This window comes from Drosophila ananassae, chromosome XR, assembly GCF_017639315.1.
Source record: "Drosophila ananassae strain 14024-0371.13 chromosome XR, ASM1763931v2, whole genome shotgun sequence".
Lineage (NCBI taxonomy): Eukaryota > Metazoa > Arthropoda > Insecta > Diptera > Drosophilidae > Drosophila > Drosophila ananassae.
This window is the reverse complement of record NC_057932.1, coordinates 8,262,468-8,282,845: the sequence shown is the minus strand read 5'-3', so window position 1 is coordinate 8,282,845 and position 20,378 is coordinate 8,262,468. Positions and strand designations below refer to the sequence as shown.

The following is a 20,378-nucleotide window of genomic DNA, read 5'->3' as shown; positions in this document are numbered from 1 at the left end:
AATTCCTACTATGTCACTTCAAAAGTTCATTCACTTTTGTCATTTTTGTAACACTGTGTAATAGATGCTGCTCTAATGCTTTGCAGCACGTACGTAACCGAACAATTGGGAAAACAAACCATGAAAATATAAAATTCAGTCCTAAATGCCGAAAAATTTTAAAATATTTTCAAACTACTTTCCTTCTAATTAAAGATCTAACTTGGTACAGATTTTTTTTATCAGTGATGCCTAAGTCGTTTTTTTCACCCATCTAAACCTAAAATTTGATTATAATTACGTATGCTCCAAAACTCTTCGTCGAGTTGATGGACCGTAATTACAGTCGACCACAGTTTGCTGTATTACCACTTGTCCTACTTGTGATCTCCTTGAAATTCTACGAGGCAGGCAATTAAGCGAAGGTTCTGCCCCACCTATATCTTATTGAACTTCTTACCAAATAATAAAATTCGGCCTGGGGGCATTTAGTTTGGGGAATGCTTTCCCAGTTTTCTGTAACAGGACATCCTGGCTGTGCCAAACCTATAATTTCCAAACGTTATCATTTAAAGAATCCCAATAAGTGACTTTCCAATTATGAGCTAGAATGAGTCAAATTTATATCCGAATCCGAATTTCATATACCATTTCATAGATAGATTGATAAGCTAAGACAGATAAGATTGCCCATAATGGAATCCGTAGATTGTCCCATCATTCTAGCTTAAAAGACACCAAAGTTATGCCAATTCCGATCGTTCAGTTATAGGACTAATCTTACCTAAAGTAAGCTTTCCCATTTTTCTTTTTTTTTAACATTTTCCTTTTTTTGATTTAAAAAAGAAAGGAAAGCTAACTTCAGGCGGAGTTTTCTACAAAAAATGTTGGAAACAGCCCCAAGCATTTTTAAAACTAGCATGGTTGTTCCATTTCCAATCGCTTAGTTATTGTAGCGGCTATAGAAGATAATCAGCCGATTCTTATGAAATTCGGCAAATCAGATTATTTTGTCTAAAATAGAATCTGCACCAAGTCTCATATTTTTAACTTAAAAAACAACAAAGTTATGCTAATTCCAATCGTTCTATCACAGCTATTAGATAAGATATTTTTGCCAAATAATACATGTGTGGAAAGTCCCAACTCTCTAACTTAAAAAACATCAAAGGTATGGCATTTCGCATCAATCAGTTATATAGCAGCTATACGATATAGTTGACCGGTCCGCGATTTCTTCTTCACTGCTTTGCACACTTTTGACCAAAATTATAATACCCTCTGCAAGGGTATAAAAAGGATCAAAAACTATTTACGTTCAACTATGAGTGGAAATCGGCTAAATAGTCTAGCAATTCGGTGCATTGAGTCCGATTTACTCGAATCTTGGAATGTGAAGATCTGATTAATCACTTCACCGAAAAAAAAGTGTTTGCGTTTGAAAAGACGTGTCGAAACACGCAATTCGTTGGAAATAATTTTGTTTGTTTATTGAAGTTTTCCGATACCGACTTTAATGTTACTTTTTGTAATGATTTAATTGATTAATTTAATCAATTAATTTAATTGATTATTGGATTTGGTTTATCATAAGGTGATGCAAAAGGGTGCACTATATCTCATTCTTCTGAAGCGTTTGTCATGTTTGTTAATTGAGAATTTTGTAAGCTTACAATAATGCAGGTTATATGTGAATATTTTTTTATGATTGAACGATGAATAAATATATGTCAATATATCAACTACTATTTTACATTCATTACAGCTGTAAATTGTGTGAATACGATTTTTTTTCCAAATATTTAAGGTATTTAAAGTAAATCCGGCCCTGAACATAGATTTTTAATTACTTAAAATAGAACACATAATATATAAAATATTAAAGTAACCTCTGGGCAGGCGATTCACACAGTTAGCAATACTTTAAGTGTAAGGATAAACACCAAAACTCTTTTTATTTACTCCATAGATTTTAACATTAAAGAAAATGGAATAATTAAAAACCTTTTGATAGCTTTAGGGCTTATAAAGTTATACGTATTTATAATTTACAAAGATTTTGGAATTTGGTTAGTTTAAAAATTTTAATTAAAAATTTGGCTAAAATTTTATTAAAAATCCAAAACTGTTTCGTAGTTGTGGCAAACCAAATTGTTTAAACAAATAAACAGATAAGGGACCGATCCTTATAAAAGTTTCATTATTTAATAAATTATCAAAAAAAAAAGAAAGGAAAGCTAAATTCAAGCAGAGCCGGAGTTGATATATCCTTGCAGTTAAGCAGCAGCTTATATTATAAATATCGGATGGTATATAGTTGTCCCATCCTTGTGAGAATTTCACCATCAAAAAAATTTCTAATAAAAATATTGGAAACAGCCCCAAGCATCTTTAAAAATAGCATGGTTGTGCCATTTCCGATCGTTCAGTTATATGGCAGGTATAGGATATAGTCGGCCAATCCTTATGAAACATAGGATTAGATTGCCCAAAACGAAAACCGTAGATAGTCCCATCATTCTAGCTTCAAAAACAACAAAGTTATGCCAATTCAGATTGTGCTATGATAGCTATAGGATGTAGTCGGCCGTTCCTTATGAAATTTGGTAGATAAGATATTTGGACCATATATAACATGTGTGAAAAGTCTAACTTAAAAAACACCAAAGTTATGGCATTTCCGATCAATCAGTAATATGGTAGCCATAGTTTATTGCACACATACATGCACAAGCTCAAAAAAAATATTTCCCATCAAATATACACATCCATGTATGTATGTACAATAAAAAAAAAAACAAAAAATTCAGTGTATTTTTTATTGTCTCTTTTTAAGACATTTTGTATTAAAAAACACAACCAGACAAACTGCCTTCATTTGGAAAAAGAAGAAGTTAATTTGGATAAGCAAAGACTTGAGCAATAAAAAAGCACCAGGTCTTGATAAAATAAACGACATCACCCTGAAAAGCTTACCAACAAAATGCATAAGGTTTATCACTCTTATATGTATTTAACGCAATTCTCAGACTAGACTAGACTGCACTTTTCAAGTCAATGGAAATGTGCAGAGATTATAATGATCCTAAAGCCAAACAAAGTGGAAACGGAAATAACATCATATCGTCCCATTAGTCTGCTGACAATATTCTCGAAAGTGTTTGAAAAAATACTCCTGAAGAGAATGTTGCCAATTTTCGACGAACATTCCATTATTCCTGAATACCAATTCGGATTCAGGAGAGGTCACGGGACCCCCGAGCAGTGCTTTGGGTCATTTGGGTCATTATTTATATAGATACTGCATTTGAGAACAAAAAAATACTGCACAGCTGCATTTCTTGACGTTCAACAAGCGTTTAATCGAGTCTGGCACAAAGGTTTATTGTACAAGATAAAAAAATTGCTACCTGCTCCGTATTACCCGTATGCTCCGTTATAATCAAATCATATTTTAATAAAAGATGCTTTTACGTGCAGCAGAAAAACGATGCATCAACGTTTCTTGTCATTAAGCGTCCCACAAGGAAGCGTATTGGGACCAATCCTCTACACTTTATATATGGCGGATATGCCAGTCACAAACAACTGCACTGTTGCAACATATGCTGATGATACAGCCGTTTTGGCCACAAGCTCATCTAGAAATGAAACTGCTGAACTTCTGCAGCGTGAGCTAAGCCTATTTGAAGACTGGTTCCTTCCATGGAAAATTAGAATTAACTCCCTAAAATCTGTCCGAATAACCTTTTCATTGAGACCAGGTAATTGCCCAAATGTTTTACTTAACGGCTCGCCAATTCCACAAAGTATCTGTGTCAAGTATCTGGGCTTGCATCTCGACCGCAGATTAACATGGAAAAATCACATAAAAGCCAAATGTCAGCAACTCAGACTTAAAACACTAAAAATGTCCTGGTTGATAAATCCAAAATCGGAAACCTCACTGGAAAACAAAATTCGCCTCTACAAAGCTATATTAAAGCCTGTTTGGACTTACGCTAAAAATTTGCGACAAATTGTCAATGCTCCTTTTTATGTAAAAATATCCACAAGGATCTCAATATCCCAACCATAAGAGAAGAAATAAATAAAATTAGTAAAAACAAGAAAGGAAAGCTAACTTCGGGCGGAGCCGAAGTTTATATACCCTTGTTGAGTCGCAGTCCGCTAGGTGGCGCCACGCATCTCATATTATTAAATATATAGCGGATCGTATATAGTTGGCCGATCGTTTTGAAATTTGGCATATCGAATTATTTTGCTCAAAGAGGAATCCACTAAAACTCCCATCCTTCTAACTTGAAAAACAACCAAGTTATGGCATTTCCGACCAATCAGTTATATGGCTGCTATAGGATATAGACGGCCGATCCTTACAAAATTTGGCAGATCGTGTAAGTTTGCCCAAATTAGAATGCATAGAAAGTCCCATCCTTCTAACTTGAAAAACATGTTATGGCATTTCCGATCAATCAGTTATATGGCAGCTATAGGATATAGTTGACAGATCCCGGTCGTTTCGACTTATATACTGCCTGCAAAGGAAAGAAGGGTGTGTGCAAAGTTTCAACTCGATAGCTTTAAAACTGAGAGACTAGTTTGCGTAGAAACAGACAGACGGACAGACGGACATGCTCATATCGACTCAGGAGGTGATCCTGATCAAGAATACATATACTTTATAGGGTCGGAGATGTCTCCTTCACTGCGTTGCACACTTTTGACCAAAATTATAATACCCTCTGCAAGGGCATAAATATATCGACAGACTCCATAATCATGAAAATAATTTGGCCTTAAGTCTAGTAGATAGCAGCTTATCAAAAAGATACCACATACTAGATCTCCCCGATAGATAAATTCAATTAACAGAAACGATGTTGTATATAATAGCGGGGTTCACTGCTATTCCTGTTATTTAATATTACTTATAAAATTTACCTATTGTTTATAAAAACAGATTGTAAATAAATTAAGAGTTTAAAAAAAATAAATAAAAAAAATGTTGAAAAAGCTGTACAAATTTATTGATTAACTTCTGAAAGAAATGTCGGATCGGGTCGGTTGAGGTACCAATCGACACGTATTTAGGAGTATAGGAATATAAATAAATATTCCATCTGGGGACTAAAATGTCTCCATATAGTGATTTTAATTTTTTTTAACTTTCACCCTAATTTCTACCAAACCAAATATTTGACAAATTTAAAATTTTTGAAAAATGTTTGGACAAAAATGATCTAATTAAAACAATACCTTTCGATTGATATATAAATCATTTAGATCAAATGCCTTTAAAAAATTTTTAATTCGGGTATATATGGAGTCTCCTCCCGCACGCCAAGGCATGCAGGTCGCCACCTCGTGGACTGCCGTCCATAGTGATTTTATCGTCACCAAAAAAATATATTACCAATACCAATAGGGATAATGGTTAGCGTAGAATAAAACTTAGGAGGTGATCCTGTTCAAGAATACATATACATATATATACTAAATAGGATCGGAAATGTCGCCTGTACAGCGTTGCCCACTTTTGACCAAAATTATAATACCCTCAGAACCAAAAATAATTTAACTTTTGATAACTCAACACAAAATAGTTCAATGTTTTTGTTTCTGTTTCACTGATATTTTAATGAACACAACTGTATTTACTAAATTTTCTTTTAAATATATAAATATGTGCAGTACATTTAACATACATATTAGAAAACGGCACATCATTTACATACATGCTTACAAAAAACATTTTCTGTAAAAAAAACATCAGTGGCCAAAAGTTGCATAAACTGATGTTGAATTTTAATCACATGTTTTTGAAAACTTATTCAAAAATCAATAAAGGAAAGCTAACTTCGGGCGGAACCGAAGTTAACATACCATTGCAGTTAAGTAGCAGCTTATTTTATTATGTAGTTGGCCGATTCTTATGAGCATTCCACTATGGAATCCTTTTTCTAATAAAAATGTTGGAAACAGCGCCAAGAATCTGTAAAAATAGCAAGGTTGTGCCATTTCCGATCTGATCTTATCTAAAAAATTTCATAAGGATCGGCCGACTATATCCTATAGCTGTCCCAGGACGATCCGAATTGGCATAACTTTGGTGTTTTTTAAGTTAAAAAAATGGGTCTTGTTAAAGATTACAGTTCAAGGTAGTATGATTTGCCAAATTTTAAATTTTAAAGATCGGCCGACTATATCTTTTAGCTGTCATATAACTCAACGGTCGGAATTGGCATAACTTTGGTTTTTTTTAGGCTTGAGTGATGGGAGTTTCAACGGATTCTATTTTGGGCAATATAATTCGACCTGCCATGTCGGGCCCCGGGGCATAATCTGTTCGCTATATAAATGACGTTTGTAAATTAGTTTTGTTACTATAAAATGACTTGTTAGTGAGATCAACCAATATCATTTTCAATATTTATTCATTCTAATTAAACATTCATACATTTCTTTCTCAATTTTGGCTATCTAAATTTTCGAAAAAAAAATTAGACCCCGCTGCCGGGCCCCTATCCATTGCGGGCCCTGGGAAAATTACCTGTTTTATGATCCTTTTACCACTAAAACACTATATGTCTCTCTGATTCGTCCTATCCTAGAATACTGTTCATGCTTTTAAAGTACGGTTTATCGGTTTATCTCAGTTTATCAAAAAACTATTGAAGCTATTAAAAGCAGTTTCTTTTATTGGCATTAAAAATTTAATTGGGTACAGTATCCCACTATAACTTTCACTATATTTTTGCCGCCAAAAAATTATTAAACGTACCTCTATTGCATGATCGTTGTACTTATGGGGTCGTACTTATGTATATATGCGTACGTATATAATACATATATTACACAGGCCAACAGCAAAAAATCTACACGCATAATTTCACCTGCTCCATAACCTTTAGGCTCCCCTTAATCAAAGTCCAGAACAAACATAGGTTCTATCACCCACAGTTTCCGCGGTACACTTAAGAGAAGAAATCGATCAAATTTTACCATATATTGAATTATGTAGGCCGTGTAATGGCGATGACCATCATTGTTTCTAGTACATATCATTTTTGAAATGTATGTGTACCAACTAAAATTAAAAAATGGTATCTAGCAGTTACCATATCTTTGGAATACTCATGCAAAGTTGAAATCTCAGATTTTCTACATTAATTTTTGGTCTTCTTTGATTTTTCCCCAAAAATTTTTCTATGGAAGCTTTTTATTTTATTATTCAAATCAGTAGATCATACTATGTTTTAATTTTGGGTTTCAGGAAAAACGCGAAATGATTTTATTGAATTTATTAAAGGTGGTTAAACAATATTTTCTTCAATTAAATTGGAGTTTTTAATCTCATATTTTCAAAAAGTCATGGCTATATACGTTTCTTTGTTCAAAACGTATCTATTGAAGGTTCAGCTTGTTTCATAAAGCTTTACAGAAGTTGTAGATAGCCATGACTTTTTGAAAATATGAGATTAAAAACTCCAATTTAATTCTAAACTCCAAAAGTTGGAAATTGTCGGCCTGTGTTATTACATACTTGATAAGATTGATTCCAAATTACTCCTATTGCTTTCAGTTCCTAACAGGCTTACTAGCTCCTTCCGACCCTTTTGCTACCGATTTGTATAACTAATCTCGCCGAACCTGATCCTTTTCATGTTTTTTGTAAAAATTACAAACTCATATCCCCTTAATAATCCCTAAATTTAATTAAATCTAAAATTATTAAATCTTTATTAGCGTAATTTAGTATTTTAATTATATTTAATTATAATTCAAAATAACAGATCATTTTTAATAAATAAAAAAATGGAATATGATTTGGGTTTCTACTGTTTCCGTAGACAATTTTGACGAACCTTATATCAGTAATTATTGCCTTATAAACAAAATAGACAGAGTGGCAGGGTATTAAAGGTGGGGGGAACCCCACTCGCATTCGACTGATCCATAAAGAAACCGACAAAATTGCAGCTGAATGTAAACGGAAATATGCAAATATTTGCAAACACTGCAAATCATACACATAATTGGAATTTATATACATACATAAGAGTGTGTACGGATATTCCACCGTACTCCGATTCTCCGGTTATATGTCTCTTCAGAATAGACTACGTTTGTGTGGGTAGGTCCGAGTGTGTTCCTGCCATTGTGCTGGTCGAAAGTGCACTGAGTTATGAAAAACAATGCCATTGGCACACGACCCTCGTCCCACACACATAGTACTTCATTCGTTTCATGGAGTCCGCACGCCCTTTTCCGTACTGCCCGTATACCACGTCCCGTACATTCGCATGGTCATACATTTTCATATATGAGCATTTAATTAATCCGCAGTTGAGTCAGGGGTGCTTGTTCCTTGACTATCCATCAACCCTTTCCATTGCTATCCTCTTAACTGTGGTCCGGGGGTGAATGGTAAAAATTTTTCAATTTTTAAGGCTGGAAAGCCTGAAATAGGTATGGAATAGGTCGATTTGCGCTAGACTCTGATTTAAATGAATCCGCCATATTTTAATTCATAAATAAATTCCTTTCAAACTCACAAAATTTGTGCTGGATCACCAGAAAGATATTAATTTAAATACATATGTGTATTTTTAACGTGTAAGCATCATCCAACCACCCCGTAAGATGTGCTGACAATCATTTATCTTTCGAATGGAGCTATCTGACCAAGTTGACCTGTATTATTTTGAATAATAATGAATTGCAAAATTTTGAGAGACTATGTGACTGTATGTAATAGAGAGCATGAGAACGCGATGCTAATAAAATCGTTGTGTCAAAGAATATAATATACAAACCTTTGAATAAATTAAATATCTCTGTCTAAGCAAAATACTCGATCAATTTAAAAACTCAATAGTCAATTTTTAGTAAACATGAATTTTATTATTTTTATAAGTCGATATTTTTAAAAAGTCATGGCTATCTATAGAATTTGTAAAGCTATGTATTCAAGCTTTCGAAGTGATTTGTTTTAAAAACGGAAACAGTTCTAGAAAACCATACATTTTTGTAAAAATTAGATTAAGTGTCCTATTAAACTGACAAAAATATTGATTTACTTACTGTAATGAAATCAATAAAAGCTTTTCCGTAAATAGAACATTAAAACATTGTGTGTTTTACTGATTCTATTGGGAAACAAAAAATCTTTAATTTAAAAATTACACAGGCCAACAGCAAAAAATCTCCACGCATAATTTCACCTGCTCCATAACCTTTAGGCTCCCCTTAATCAAAGTCCAGAACAAACATAGGTTCTATCACCCACAGTTTCCGCGGTACACCTAAGAGAAGAAATCGATAAAATTTTACCATATATTGAATTATGTAGGCCGTGTAATTACGTAGATCATAATTGTTTTTAGTACGTTTCATTTTTAAAATTTATGTATACCAAATAAAATAAAGAAAATAGTATCTAGCAGTTACCATATCTTTGGAATACTCATCCACATCATCTACCCAGAGGCTATTATAATTTTTATCAAAAGTGTGCAACGCAATGAAGAAGACATCTCCGACCCTATAAAATATATGTATATTCTTTATCAGGATCACCTCCGGAGTCGATATAAGCATGTCCGTCTGTCCGTCTGTTTTAAAGCTATCGAGTTGAAACTTTGCACACACCCTGCTTTCCTTTGCAGGCAGTATATAAGTCGGAACGGCCGGGATCGGTCGACTATATCCTATAGCTGCCATATTACTGATTGATCGGAAATGCCATAACTTTGGTGTTTTTTTTCTTACAGAGTTTCCACACATGCTATATTTGGGCAAAACATTTTATGTACAAAATTTCATAAGCATCGGGCGACTACTTCCTATAGCTGTCAGAACAATCGGAATTGGAACTTTGATGTTTTTTTAGGGACTTGGTGCAGATTCCATTTTAAGCAAAATAATCTGATTTGCCAATTTTCATAAGGATCGGCCGACTATATGCTACAGCTGCCATAACTGAACAATCGGAAATGGCACAATGGCTATTTTCAAAGATGCTTGGGGCTGTTTTCAACATTTTTATTGAAAACTTGATTCGATGGTGAAATTCTCACAAAAATCGGCCAACTATATATGATCCTATATATACATTATAATATAGGCTGCTACCCAACTGCAAGGGTATATCAACTTCGGCTCCGCCCGAAGTTAGCTTTCCTTTCATGTTTTTTATTTTAGTTGGTATACATACATTTTAGAAATTAAATGCACTAAAAACAATGATGATCTACGTAATTACACGGCCTAAAAATTTCCATATATGAAAAAATTGCATCTAGTCTCTCAGTTTTAAAGCTATCGAGTTGAAACTTTGCACACACCCATCTTTCCTTTGCAGGCAGAATATAAGTAGGAACGGCCGGGATCGGTCAACTATACCCTATAGCTGCCATATAACTGATTGATCGGAAATGCCATAACTTCGTTGTTTTTGAAGTTAGAAGGATGGGTTCTTTCTATGGATTCTAATTTGGGCAAACGTATACGATCATACGAATTACATAAGGAACGGCCGCCTAAATCCTATAGCTGCCATATAACTGATTGATCGAAAATTCCATAACTTCGTTGTTTTTCAAGTTAGAAGGATGGGAGTTTCAATGGATTCCTCTTTGGCTAAAATAATTCGATATGCCAAATTTCATAAGGATCGGCCAACTCTATACGGTCCGCTATATATCTAATAATATAAGATGCGTGGCGCCATTCAGCGGACTTCGACTCAACTACAAGGGTATATAAACTTCAGCTCCGCCCGAAGTTAGCTTTCCTTTCTTGTTGTTCCTGACTTTAGTTCGTGGAGGAAATATAAATGGAAAGTGTCGGCCTGTGTAATTGGTGATAAATCATAGAACCAAATATATAAAATTGGACGTTTCAACTTTGAATGAGTATTTCAAAGATTTGATAACTACTGGACGTCATTTTATAATTTTCATCTATATATACTTAACAAACATTTTCTGTACTACATAGCCTAAATAATTTAATGTATAATTGATTTTTAACAAATTCATATCTTTTTACCACTGCGGAACAGGGTACAGGATAATAGAACCTTATTCTTGGGGAGAGCAAAGGTTATAGATCAAGTGAAATTATGCGTAGAGTTTTTTTGCTGGCGTCCTGTGTTATTTTTAAAATTTTCCTAAAAATCAAAATGATTGCGGTCTCAGCTTAAAAAACTTCTCCCATAACATTTTTTTTGTTCCATATACAAATAATTTTTTTTTTTTCAACCAAAGTCTACAAAGCGTTTTAAGCATATATTTATATATGCTTTATATATGCGTTTTAAGCATTAAGCGTACAGTAGTCGTGCATGTATTCAGCCGCGGCCATATATACATACACACATTAAAATTTGCTACTGCTGGAATACGGTATATGTATGTATGTTTGTATGTGTGCAACAGATTGTATTAAATCTGATCACGAAGGGATGGAAAATACATACAAAACTAAAAAGGTTCGAGGCCATTTTTAAGATTTTATGCTCAGATGACGATGGCGATGAGTGGAGTGGCAAGATACGTTCGTTCACATGGTATACTCTCCGTGATAGAAGGGATCCTGGAAATGGAAGCATAATCACTTGAGCAAATGTTTCACATATCCGCGTACATAAGGACTCATTGTGACTACAATACGCAATTGTGATCGGCTTGCCAGGATGGCCTTGCCTAAATGGATGGATTCCTTGGATGGAGGGCGGAAGCAAATCATCAATCCCTGAACATGAGCATCCCCCTTCGAATTCTCTGCATTTATTTTGGAACTCAATAAGCTAATGTTTATTTAAGTAGCGCGGGGTTCAGAACAAGTTTTTTCGGATTTTTGGATTGTGTTGATATTTGCAATAGCCATTGATGACGATGGTGATGATGATGATTTCAATGACAGCAACGGCAGGATGTTAGAAAAGGCGAGGATCGCAGCAAGATTATTAAAATGTTCACCCTTATTTTAAATTTAAGTACCACTGACGTCAAAACAAAATGTCTCCCATGAATTCAGTTTCCTTATGTAGTTGGTCCTTCTTTATTTTATATATGCCTTGTTCTTTTGTTTGTTTGTTTTCATAATCGAGATCCGCGACCATGCATTTTTTTCTTTTGAGTTTATAAAAATGCTCATATATGTACATATATACAACTTATATAATAATATAAATAAATTAGTATACGAATAATACAAGCACAACTGAATACTTACGATTACACAACAATTAATAAAATTAAATTGTACAATAAACTACAATATTTCACAAAAATTCACAAAATTACAAATTTCACCTCCCATGCTCTTCAAAATTACATTTCGACTAAAAGGGTTAAAACATTCGGAGCTTAGAAAGTGTTTCAACACTTAATTGATTTCAACAAAAATAAATAATAATGTAAATATGTGTCAGATACATAATAGATTACGTAATATAATTATGGCGGCTATAGGATAGAGTCGGACGATCCTTATGAAAATTGGCAGATCGGATTCGATTGCCCAAAATGAAATCCGTAGAAAGTCCCATCATTCTAGATTAAACGCCAAAGTTATGCCAATTCCGATCGATCAGGTATATGGCAGCTATAGCATATAGTCGGCCGATCATTGTGAAATTTTGCAAATCGGATTACATTGCGACATCCCAAAATGGAATCAATACCCAGTCCCATCTTTCTAACTTAAAAAACACCAAAGTTATGCCAATTCCGATCTTTTATGACAGTTATAGGATATAGCACTTCCGATTTATCAGTTATATGGTAGCTATAGGATAAGTCGACCGATCCCGGCCGTTCCGACTACCGACTGCCTGCAAACAAAAGAAGGATGCAAAGCTTTAAAACTGAGAGACTAGTTTGCGAAGAAAGAGACAGACGGACATGCTTATATCGACCCAGGAGGTGATCCTGATCAAGAAAATATATACTTTATAGGGTCGGAGATGTCTCCTTCACTGCGTTGCACACTTTTGACCAAAATAATAATACCAAGGGTATAAAAATAAAAAAATTAACAACAATTTTAACAGCGTACAAAGCGTTTAAATTATTAACACTTGCCGTAGAGGAGTTTTTACGAAACTGGGGTTTATCCAATAGACATCGCTATTAGTCTTGATGAAATTGCCAGGTGGTGTAAGGAGAAAGAAGAAAAGGACCAAGGATTAAGAGCCAAGGAACAAATGCAAAAGCATCGTGCAGGAATGTAACAAAGCAGTCATTATCAGTCGGTCACGCATTTTTCTGTTGGCACATACATGAATAAACATAGACGCATCCCGAGAACAACACAATTAAGTACGGCTTATAATGTATGTTCTCGTGTCAAAAGCTCATTTTTTGTGAACAGAACTTCGACACACACATCTATGTGCATGTTCAAATTTATTAGCCTTGGGGTGGGCTGGACACAAATAAAAGTGTAATCTCTCCTTTAGTGCCGATTCAACCGCATCTATTACACTCCACATCTCGTAAAGGTGGTCAATTGGCGTGGCGATAAGGGAACTCATGTACCTATTGGTTTGAAAAACCTATGTGCCGTCTAAAATAAAAAAAAAAACAAGAAAGGAAAGCTAACTTCGGGCGGAGCGGAAATTTTATACCCTTGCAGTTAAAGTTGTTTCATTTCCGATCGTTCAGTTATATGGCAGCTATAGGATATAGTCGGCCGATCCTTATGGAATTTGGAAGATCGGATTCGATTGCCCAAAATCGAATCCGTAAAAAGTCCCATCATTCTAGCTTAAAGTTATGCTAACTCCGATCGTTCAGTTATATGACAGCTATTGGAGATAGTAGGCCGATCCTTATGAAATTCGGCAGATCGGATTCGATTGCCCATGAGATGGAATCCGTAGAAAGTCCCATATTTCTAACTTAAAAAACACCAAAGTTATGGCATTTCCGATCAATCAGTTATATGGCAACTATAGGATATAGTCGACCGACCTGACTTATATCTCGACTGCAAACAAAAGAAGGATGTGTGCAAAGCTTCAACGCGATAGCTTTAAAACTGAGAGACTAGTTTGCGTAGAAACCGACAGACAGATATATATACTTTATAAGGTCGGAGATGTCTCCTTGACTGCGTTGCACACTTTTGACCAAAATTATAATCCGCTCTGCAAGGGTATAAAAATTACATATTAAAAATATTCTTATTCGGTACGTGGAACGTGGGGTCGTTTTCTTAATTTTTTTTTAAGTTGGTCCTTCTTAAGATAACCAAAAGTATTAAAGAATATTTTTGAGCCAGAAGAATTAATAAAATCAGAAGGCGCTGAGGATGTTAAAGTTAGAGCGGCCACGACAATTCCACCTAGACGACGACATAGCTAATTGGATCCAGGGGGACAAAGAACTTGGAACCGCTCGCTTTCATTTTTTTTTGCATTCAAAAATAATAGGTATTACAGTTTCCATCCGGAGTAGGGAAAAATTCATTTTGGGAATTCATTAGCGAAGCATGGACTTGGATTCCTGCTTCGGTATGAAGATGGGTGGAGGTAAGGAAGCAGAGTTAGAGTGGCACCGGGGAGACGACAAAAGGGTTAAGCCATTCTATTATGGTATTCCGCAGTTGTTTCTCCCGTCTGTATCTAATTTGGCCATATTATGAATTTAACCCTTCGTGTTTGTTAGATATTTAAACAACTGTTTGTACAAAAGTTTAGGCTAGAAGGTCGTCGCTGCCGGCAGCGGTGACGCAGCTTCCTCATAATTTGCTTTTCCCCACACGAAATTGATTCCCCGTAATACGTTGAGAAAACCCAACCCCATCCTGGACGAAGACCCTGAAGCTCAGACCCCATACCACGGAATTTGGCTCCTTATTCTCTGCCCTTTAATGTCTGGCGCATCAGCGTCTCCCGTCTAATAGAACGAAAACTTTAGTTCTACTTCTCTGCACTTGAAAAAAATCTTTTTATTGGAAAGAAGATAGGAAAGTCAAATTTTAATTATGAGGCATGGTGTTTCTCTTGAATACATTTATAAGTTTGTGTGTTCCGATGTGTTCCTGGCTGGGTTGGCCGACTACGACCCATTACCGTGGGATACACAAACAGTGTTTTTATTTACTTGCCTTGTGCCTTAAAATTTTCCTTTGTTCTGCTCCCAAAGCTCCTTTTCCAGGACAAAGCAAAATCAGCTTCGGATGGATGTGGCGTTCTCAATGCTCTTTTCATGGCTCTTGGCTTTGCTCTTTGCCAGTTGGCGGTTGCGCGACCCGGTCTCGCGACTCACGGCTGCTAATGATGCCTTTTCCAGCAATTTAATTGTTAAACAATAAAAACGCTTTTGATTACAAGAAAAACAACAGGGCTCGCGACTGCTCCTCTAGCCCTCTCTCCCTCTTTTTTGTCCGCAGCCATTCATCGTTATCCATCTGTGTTTTCTTTGTTTTGCTTCGGTTTTTTCTCCCCTTTCCCCGAAACAGACTTTGTCTTTTCCCCCTGAGGCATTTTTGACAATTTCGCTCGGTGGACTTACGGATGAGAGGGAGTGACGGCGGAAGGAGATCGTCGGACAGATGGACCCACAGACGGGGAGGATATTTATTAATTTTTACCTGAGGTTATCTATTTGTCGCGCTATGATGTCGTTCAGTTGGGGTTGAACTTTTGAATGAAAAAATTAAAGAATAATATGAGGGCGTTGCGATGCTGACTTCGTTATGCTTGCGCTTCCCCGCAATTTTCATGCTCATTAAATAATTTCGACTTATGAAAGTTGCTCCTTACTGTTAAGTCCCATTCGTATTTTAACAGGCAGACAGTCAGAATATCATAGACCTATGTATCTGAATAGCGCCGTTGAGCACGGAGAGACGGGCACTAAGAAGTTTACATTGAAAGATTTCATTCAAATTTATTAGGCTTCACATCCTTATTAACGCGCACTTTTTTTTGCTTTTTTAACTTTATTGGTGCCTTTCGGTAGGAAAGCATTTTTATAAAAGTCCATTTTGTGAAAATGGGATAGATGGTTTCATTTCACACAACATTTTTAATGGTCAATGATTAATACACAAGCTTCAAGATAAATAGGCAATAAATACATATGAATATATTTTATATATGTATAAGTATTATCAAATTAAAAAAAACCTCTTGACAAGGTAAAATACTGATGCCAAACGCGCCTGCCTCGCGCATAATATCTTATATGAATATTGTTGACCAAAAAATTCCATATACATATACATATATGTAGGTTCATTAAAAATTTCACATTAAAACAATTCTTACCCGATAACACAGTGTAACAGTGATTCTGAACTTTTGAAGTGACATAGTAGGAATTGTTCATTGGGTCGAGTATATCACAAAACCATTTTTGAAATATTTCTAACACCCTCAAAATCTTGATTTATGGTTAAAAAACCGTTTTTCGGGACTTGTTTGCGCTTAAGAATTCCTGTACGCGTTTTTTTCAACCGATTTCAAAATGTTTGGGGTTTTTTAAATAGTGAAATGTTGTAGCTTTTGAAAAAATAATATATCTTCGATTTTGTTGAACAAAAAGGACAAAATTTTTACACCTGAAACTGAAGTTTTCGACTTTTATTCGTGTTTTTCGGATTTTGATGCCAGTTTTTCGGTACAACTTACAAAAATTCTGTCATGTTTGCCACATATCAATGTTGTCTCATTCATTCTGAATAAAACGAGACAAATTTCATCAAAAAATAATGAAAATTGGTGAAGTTATAACGCTTTTCCCAAAAAAAGTCAATTCAACCTTGCTTGCGCTCCGGAGTACTTGTGTGTATAAGTCAGGAATATGCTCTTCTTCTTATAGTGCTCCCATGGTTTTATTGACTTTTTTTGGGAAAAGCGTTATAACTTCAACAATTTGTATTATTTTTTAATGAAATTTGTCTCGTTTTATTCAGTATTAATGAGACAATATTAATATGTGGCATAAATGACAGAATTTTTGTCAGAAGAAAGCAATATACTCTTATTCTTATACACATTGTTACTCCGGAGCGTCCGCTAGGTTGAATTGACTTTTTTTGGGAATAGCGTTATAACTTTACCAATTTTCATTATTTTTTGATGAAATTTGTCTCATTTTATTCAAAATTAATGAGACAACATTGGTATGTGGCAAAAATGACAGAATTTTTGTAAGTTGTACCGAAAAACTGGCATCAAAATCCGAAAAACACGAACAAAAGTCGAAAACTTCAGTTTCAGATGTAAAATTTTTGTTCTTTTTGTTTAACAAAATCGAAATATATTTTTTTTTCAAAAGCTACAACATTTCACTATTCAAAAACACCAAACATTTTGAAATCGGTTGAAAAAAACGCGTCCAGGAATTCCCGAGAAACGGTTTTTTAACCATAAATCAAGATTTTGAGGGTGTTAGAAATATTTCAAAAATTGTTTTGTGATATACTCGACCCAATGAACAATTCCTACTATGTCACTTCAAAAGTTCATTCACTTTTGTCATTTTTGTAACACTGTGTAATTTATACCCTTGCAGATGGTATTATAATTTTGGTCAAAAGTTTGCAACGCAGTGAAGAAGACATCTCCGACCCAATATATATTCTTGATCAGGATCACCTCCTGAGTCGATATGAGGATGTCCGTCTGACCGTCGGTCCGCCTCTCTGTTTCTACGCGAACTAGTCTCAAACTAGTTTTAAAACTATCGACTCCAAACCTCTGGTGTTTTTAATCTTAAGGTTTGGGCCTTTTTGCATTTCATTTTTTGTGCCAATTGATCCGATTTACCAAACTTTATAAGGATCTTACGACTATATCCTTTTGCTGCCTTATTCTGAACTGAACGATCAGAAATTTTATTATGTATGCTACATTTTTATACCCTTGCAGGGGGTATTATAATTTTGGTCAAAAGTGTGCAACGCAGTGAAGGAGACATCTCCGACCCTATAGAGTATATATATTCTTGTTCAGGATCACCTCCTGAGTCGATATGAGCATGTCCGTCTGTATGTCTGTCCGTCTGTCTGTCTGCCCGTCTGTCTGTCGGTTTCTACGCAAACTAGTCTCTAAGTTTGAAAGCTATCGAGTTGAAACTTTGCACACATCCTTCTTGTCCTTGCAGGTAGCACATAAGTCGGAACGGCCGAGATCGGCCGACTATATCCTATAGCTGCCATATAACTGAACGATCGGAATTGGCATAACTTTGGTGTCTTTTAAGCTAGAATGATGGGACTTTCTAGGGATTTCATTTTGGGCAATTTTATTTGTTCTGCCAAATTTCATAAGGATCGGACGACTATATCCTATATATGACTGACTATATATGAAACATCCCTAAATTGTTTTAAAATTATAGTGCAATAAATCGGACACAAAAACAGATTGCCGGACGGAAAAATTTGACCAATTGATCATTTGGGAAATGCTGTAAAATATGTACGCTTTATTTCTAACATAACTTCATGTTTAAGATACCAATGAACGCATATAAATATAATGTGATTAAAGAAATATATTTTGTTCCTGTAACTCGCTTAACTTTTATTTTTATACCCTTGCAGAGGGTATTATAATTTTGGTCAAAAGTGTGCAACGCAGTGAAGGAAACATCTCCGACCCTATAAAGTATATATATTCTTGATCAGGATCACCTCCTGAGTCGATATGAGCATGCCCGTCTGTCCGTCTGTTTGTTTCTACGCAAACTAGTCTCTCAGTTTTAGAGCTATCGAGTTGTAAACATCCTTCTTTTTCTTGGAAGCAGAATATAAGTCGGGCTCGGTCGCCGGGATCGGTCGACTACATCCTATAACTGAAAGATCGGAAATGCCATAATTTTGGTGTTTTTTAAGTTTCCACACATTTTATATATGGGAAAAATATCTTATGTGCAAAATTTCTTAGGGATCTTAGGGGATAAAGTATATTCTTCATCAGGATCACCTCCTGAGTCGGTATGAGCATGTCCGTCTGTCCGTTTCTACTCAAACTAGTCTCTCAGTTTTAAAGCTATCGAGTTGAAACACACACCCTTCTTTCCTTTGCAGGCAGTATATAAGTCGGAACGGCCGGGATCGGCCGTCTATATCCTATAGCTGCCATACAACTGATTGATCGGAAATGCCATAACTTCGTTGTTTTTCAAGTTAGAAGGATGGGATTTTCTATGGGTTCCTTTTTGGACAAAATAATTCGATATGCCAAATATCATAAGGGTCGGCCGACTATATACGATCTGTTATATATCTAATAATAAACAAGAAAGGAAAGCTAACTTCGGGCGGAGCCGAAGTTGATATACCCTTGCAGTTCAGTCGCGGTCCGCTAGGTGGCGCCACGCATCTTATATTATTAGATATATAGAAGATCGTATATAGTCAACCGATCCTTATGAAAATTGGCAGATCAGATTTTTTTTCCCAAAATTGAATCTGTACCAAATCCCATCTTTCTAACTTAAAAAACAACAAAGTTATTCCAATTTCGATCGTTCTATGACAGCTATAGGATATAGTCGGCCGATCCTTATGAAATTTTATGCATAAGAAACTTTGGTCAAATGTGTGGAAAGTCCCAACCCTCTAACTTAAAAAACACCAAAGTTATGGCATTTCCGATCAATCAGTTATATGGCAGCTATAGGATATAGTCGACCGATCCCGGCCGTTCCGACTTATGTACTGCCTGCAACAGAAAGAAGGGTGTGTGCAAAGTTTCAACTCGATAGCTTTAAAACTGAGAGACTAGTTTGCGTAGAAACAGACAGACAGACAGACAGACGGACAGACGGACAGACGGACAGACGGACATGCTCATATCGACTCAGGAGGTGATCCTGATCAAGAATATATATACTTTATAGGGTCGGAGATGTCTCCTTCACTGCGTTGCACACTTTTGACCAAAATTATAATACCCTCTGCAAGGGTATAAAGATGCGTGGCGCCACCTAGCGGACTGCAACTCAACTGCAAGGGTATATAAACTTCGGCTCCGCCCGAAGTTAGCTTTCCTTTCTTGTTTTTTAATATAATTAAAATAAAACTAAAATAAAACCTAAAATAATTGTAAACCCTTGCAGAGGGTATTATAAAATTGGTAAAAAGTGTGCAAGAAGCTATATTCCGATATTCTTGATCAGGATCCCTTTCTGTGTCGATATAAGCTTTTTCGACTTTCTATTTCTACACGAACGAAAACAAAGGTCTCTCAATTTTAAACACACTCAAGACGGAGTTATCATGTTAGCAAATTTATTAATTAAATTATTATTCCCCGATTCTGGAGTGAAAAGGCGAAATGTTTATTTTTATTATTGGCCCAAAAATTAAGATGTTATCGTCCTAAAGTGATTTGGCAAAGGGGGGGGTAAGAAGTGGCCAAAATAAAA

General features: G+C 35.4%; 1 protein-coding gene and 1 long non-coding RNA gene across 3 annotated transcripts in view; one reads left to right on the top strand and one right to left on the bottom strand.

Moving 5' to 3' along the window:
* Positions 1–20,378, top strand: part of LOC6499931 (protein disconnected) — a 54,942-nt gene that overhangs the window by 14,415 nt on the left and 20,149 nt on the right. The gene's annotated exons all lie outside the window — the stretch shown is intronic.
* On the bottom strand, positions 7,757–8,888 carry LOC116656437. Its single transcript, XR_004311397.2, has 3 exons — positions 8,799–8,888; positions 8,038–8,727; positions 7,757–7,962 (listed from the first exon to the last, which is right to left on the bottom strand). It is a non-coding gene; the product is annotated as an uncharacterized LOC116656437 (long non-coding RNA).